Below are 5,954 nucleotides of genomic sequence, written 5' to 3'. Positions count from 1 at the left end.
TCCATCTCCATCTGCTCCATTTCCATCTCCATCTCCATCTCCATCTCCATCTCCTCCATCTCCATCTGCTCCATTCCATCTCCATCTCCATCTCCATCTCCTCCATCTCCATCTCCATCTCCATCTCCATCTCCTCCATCTCCATCTCCTCCATCTCCATCTCCATCTCCATCTCCATCTCCATCTCCTCCATCTCCATCTCTCCATCTCCATCTCCATCTCCATCTCCATCTCCATCTCCATCTCCATCTGCTCCATTTCCATCTCCATCTCCATCTCCTCCATCTCCATCTGCTCCATTTCCATCTCCATCTCCATCTCCTCCATCTCCATCTGCTCCATTTCCATCTCCATCTCCATCTCCTCCATCTCCATCTGCTCCATTTCCATCTCCATCTCCATCTCCATCTCCTCCATCTCCATCTGCTCCATTTCCATCTCCATCTCCATCTCCATCTCCTCCATCTCCTCCATCTCCATCTGCTCCATTTCCATCTCCATCTCCATCTCCATCTCCTCCATCTCCTCCATCTCCATCTGCTCCATTTCCATCTCCATCTCCATCTCCATCTCCTCCATCTCCATCTGCTCCATTTCCATCTCCATCTCCATCTCCATCTCCTCCATCTCCTCCATCTCCATCTGCTCCATTTCCATCTCCATCTCCATCTCCATCTCCATCTGCTCCATTTCCATCTCCATCTCCATCTCCTCCATCTCCATCTGCTCCATTTCCATTTCCATCTCCATCTCCATCTCCTCCATCTCCATCTGCTCCATTTCCATCTCCATCTCCATCTCCATCTGCTCCATTTCCATCTCCATCTCCTCCTCTGTCTGCTCTGTCTCTGTGAACATTTGCATTTTCAAGGATTTTGTACCCTGTGGCTCTCTATAGAGAATGCTCACCCACATATTTTAAGGTTAGTTGAAGAAAAAGAGCAAAATGAAAACATCCATCTTAGTAATTGGATTTGGCACAGAGTTTTCTCCAAAATTGCCCCAACTCTTCCCCTTGCTCTGATGATGACAATCTGGCTCGAAAGCGCTCATAGATAATATTTTAATTAAAACTGGCTGAAAACAAGCTTACTGTACTACTTAAATAACTGAAGAGGAAAATGTGGAAAAATTGATGATTTAGAAATGAAGCAGGAAGAAATATTAAGAGTGGAAATAGAGGTGTAATTATATTACATATTTAACATTGCTGAAGATCCAAGAATAACTTCTGTGAATATTCAGGGCACATTTCTATTCCAACAAATCTTATGCGCCCGGGTAGCAATGGTGCTCAGCTATGTGCTGGTCTCCTTGACTTTTCAGAGAGTGTGGGACTGATTTTACTTACATAAAGAAATAGGCAGGAATAAGCCCAAGACACGTGGCAATGTCGTATAAACTGCTTAGTGTCATTGATTTCAAAAGATTTTGCAGTAGCCTTCATACTACTACTAACCCTACACCTCCTCTTGCTGCCCGATAGAGAGAACGGCTCACCGTGACGTCAGAGGGCACCGAGTCTCGGGTTACTGTGGCCCACGGGGGGTCCATCCTGAACTGGGAGAAGATGAGCCACTGACTCGGTGGCCTGAGGTCCCAGGCAGGGACACATTTATCAGTGCGTCCTCTTGCTTGCATAGCTTCAGCTCCGTCCACGCTCCTGAGACCTCGCTGAGGGCAGGGTGTGCCGGCACACTCACTCACACGCGGGAGGGATGGGTGGCCGGAGTCCTCCTGTCGTGGAGAACAGTTGTTCTCCGGGTCATAGGTCCCAGGAAGTGTCTGATGGGTGTCCTGGCGGGTGAGGCTGGCGGGGCGGGGGCAGAGGCTGTGCCTTGCCAGTTGTCCACTAATCTACCCATTTGTCGGCTCAGCTCCAAATCCATCCTCCATTGCTCATCTGTGAGAACGGAGATGCCTCTTTAAGAGTTCCTCTTTGCCAGCTTCACATGTCAGGAGAGGGTGGGGGAGACGCTGCAGAGAGAAGGGGTTTTCCTCTCTGCTCAGGAGGCTCGTAGGTGAGGCTGCTGGGGAGCCAGCCTTTTCTCGTGACTGAGGAGCAGGGTGGCCTCTGTCGGCTAAGGGCACGCACGCGCAGCTCTCTCCAGCATTTGGGGGCAGTTTGCTTCCTGCGGTTCTAGATGTGGGCCTACCTGTGGGCCAGGATGGGCCCGCACAGGCTGCTGCTCCTGGCGCCCTCCACTTGCCCCACAGACTGGGCAGGTCCAGCGACCATGGAAACCCAGTAAAATTCTGTCCCGTCCGGATGGGTGCAGCTCCACTTTCTCCTCTGAGGTCCAGTTCCCTTCTCAGTGGGTCTGTCTCTGGGTTCTCTCCCACAGCTGGAGGGTGCCCCGGAGAGCTCTCTTTCTCTCTACAGTTACTCTCCTGTCCTATTTCCTAAAATGTAGCTTATCTATTTTTACATTAAACTTCCCTCATTAACACTGTGTTGTGATTTGCATGTCCTGGTTGGACCCAGATTATAAATAGATCTGAGTGGGAAGAAGGCGACAGAATCCTGATTAGAGAGAGGTGAGCCAAGAGTAACAGGTGGGGAAGAAGAGCCGGCAACTACAGACAGACCTTTACAAAGTTTCGTTGTCAATGGAGACTTAAATGATGTTAAAGCTGGAGGATGGTGGGGGTAGAGGGTCAAGGGAGAGCTTCTCTTATAGTAGAAGAAACAAGATAATGTCTGTATGTTGTAGGGATGATCCTTTAAAGAAGTAGACATTTTATGAGACACCATGGTCTTATTGGGCTTCAGCTTCTGGAAAAGAAGAGAAACTAACAGAGTATTTCGGATGCCTTTGAGGTGAGGAACCCAGAAAGGATCAGACACTTAAAATGGGCAGGGGTGGGGCTGAGGAGAAGAGAACATTTAAATGATTTAAATCTTAAAATCATCACCCCAGACACTAACATTAAACCCGTCCCCTTGGTTAGTTTTCAGCATCACGACCCTCATTTGAACAATGGCATCTCCCATGGGCGCTGGTCTGCCCTCTCTCTGGACTATTGCCTCCCCACCCAGCCTGTCCCTGGACCCCTCGACACACCATGTGGCTTCCATCAGCTGGGAGGGGAATTGTTTTAATGCTTAAATGCAAGTATGTTGCTCCTTCAGGTTGAATGAGTTGCTTCCTATTATTTGTGAAATAAACCCACTAGGATGCGGCAAACAAGGCCTCTTAGGACCCAGTAGCTGACCAGCTCCCCTGTTTCTCTCACACTCACACTAGAAAGCTCTAGACCAGCTGCCTTTTTCAGATCCTCCTACAAGCCCAGTTCTTGCTCAACATGATTGCACATGGGAAATCTCGGCCTGGGAAGAACTCCATCACTAAGTTCTCCCTAGGATCCCCCTCCCAAACCAGCCCACTGTCACAGCTCATCCTCTATCTCATTCACAGCCGTCATCATCTCTGGTCATTGTTTATTGGCTTATTTACTCGTCCTTTACCTCATTCCTCAACTGGATGGCAAGAAGTCCTCTGTATTCGGTTGACCTAGTGTTCTTAGCATTCGACTACTGTGAGTGCATAGTAGGTTCACAGTGACTGCTTTTGGAATGATAAATTGCATTTTATACCCACCATATTATCATGGCGCTTGTGTTGTGAACAAGGTCAATGCCATGACTAATTATGATTATGATGGATCTAGTCATAGATGTTTCCTTTTACATTTTTAGAGCCTTTTGGATTTTTGACTCAGGACTTTGGCCAAACTTGTCACAATAATCAACCTTGTATGCTATTTGTCTCCATGACTTCATCAATGTAGTTAGTCATTCTGACATTTAATAATCAATAGTGCTCTTGCTAATCACTGCATTCGGCATGACTGAGACAAGTGGTGACTGAAAGCCAGCGTTTAGCAGCATTGTTTTCCAGTTATTCTCACGCCTGATATAATTATATATTTGAAGTAGAAATCGAGTTTGTTGTGATGGGAGAAATATTCTCACCAGGAGCAGTTATTTCCTGTAAAGCTTGTGCGAGTGTAGAAGCCTACGCTATTGTTCTCCCGTTCTTCTACTCTACGGGTGACGCTTATCCATCAATGTTGAAAATGCATGGCAGCTGCTTTAAAATCCACCCAGCCGTCTCTGCCTTTAGGAGCTGCGTGAGGGCTCATGGGCTGAGGCCCAGGGTGGTGACAACAAAAAGGAAACTAAAAGTCCCAGGAATTTGATTCAAAATAGGGAATCACACAGTCTGTAGCTGTAGGTCAGAGTGCCCTGATGAGAATTAGTCCGTTTGGCAGAGAAGCTGGTGATTCTCCAGAGTGACTGACTGCAGCATTTAAACTGCGGAGAGGCCCAGCAGGGTGGTCCAGTGGATGAGTGTCGACCTATGAGCCAGGAGGACACGGTTCGATTATCGGTCAGGGCACAGGCCCGGGCTGCAGGCTTGATACTAAGTGTGGGGCGTGCAGGAGGCAGCCAATCAATGATTCTCTCTCATCATTGATCTCTCTCTCTCTCTCTCTCTCTCTCCTTCCCTCTCTGAAATCAATAAAAATGCATTAAAAATACTGCGGAGAGCCTGTGCTCTCTGTGGGTATGTAGGGGTTGCAGGTATTTGGAAAGAACTTACCCGTTTTCCACTAAAATCCTTGATAAGTTTGGATCCTTGTGGATCTAAATTTCCCTAAGGATAGAGGAAGGCACATCAAAGGCAGGTGGGTTCTTATCTGTTGGGTATGACTGCAATGGCAACTTGGTAAACACTCAGCCCAATTTCCTCCAGATACTTTACAATATGTCAATGAGAAAGTAAAGAATGGTGTTTTATAATATTAATAGCACAACGCAATGTACATAGAAAGATGGAAACACAACAAAATGCTCAATTTATGCCAGGTCTGGCTGGCAGACCCTGAATGATGGATGAATGATTATTTGAAACATGTTTTTTGTGAAAGAGAGGCTAAGGGACTACTTGGCTATTGCCACCCAGTAGCCCCATTTGCCTTCCTCCTTAGGCTTTTATTGGAACAACAGTTTGAACTAAAATTAACTATTTGATACAATCAGCAGGGTAAAATATTTTTGAGAAAGCACATGCTTCTACAAGGTCGTGTCTAAAGACCAAACATAGAGATTCTAGCAAAACACCTGGGGGCTTGGACTTGTTTGGAAAAGTCGAGGCAGGGGCTGCTGCCTTCAGCAAGGTCCCCCCAGAGGCCAGGGACCTTTCAGAGACTCCTCCTTACAGACATTCCAGCCAAGCCCCGTGCTTCCCCACACATTTACTTGGGATGGAGGTGATAAAGCAGGCACAGTTGTGTAACCAAAACCCAGGTTCGTCTGCTTGTCTCCATGAAAGCCAAACACATAAGACAGGTATTGGTGAAAAAGGAAAGAGGTTTATTCAAGTGTTGGCAACCTGAGAAGATGGGAGACTCTTGTCCAAAGCCCATCTCAATATCTCAGTGCAGGCAGAGGTTTTATAAGGAGGGAAAAGGAAAGCAGAAGAAAGAGATCAAGGGGAGGGGGTTGGAAAGTTCTCCACATGAAGACCAGGGCCAAGTGGTGGGTGGTCCGGTGTGCATCACCCCGGCTTTGCAGTTGAAGCTCAGCAGTTCTCTGGGGGCTGGGACGACTGAAGGTTGGAGTCTGTATCTTCTGAAGTTAGTTCCTAGGAGTCTCATACAAACATGCTGTTTCTCTTCAAGCTACACATTAGTCAGAGCCCACATTTGCAGGAACAATATCAAAAGAATGGTGGGGTGGGTTACTGCTACAGTTGGACTTGACCTTCTGACAATGCATTTCAATAATAGTTTACAGTCAACTCTATGAATGAGCAACAGTATGCTAGAAGGTTCAAAGTAAGTCAGCCAAAGGGTCGTTTATGTTTCAAAAAGCAATTTATTTAATACGTTTTACTTATTTAAAAAAGGGGATAGAACTTTAAACTTATAAGTTTGTTTTCCTTTTT

This window comes from Myotis myotis, unplaced genomic scaffold (genome assembly GCF_014108235.1).
Source record: "Myotis myotis isolate mMyoMyo1 unplaced genomic scaffold, mMyoMyo1.p scaffold_m19_p_11, whole genome shotgun sequence".
NCBI classification, from domain to species: domain Eukaryota; kingdom Metazoa; phylum Chordata; class Mammalia; order Chiroptera; family Vespertilionidae; genus Myotis; species Myotis myotis.
This window is presented reverse-complemented; position numbering follows the sequence as displayed.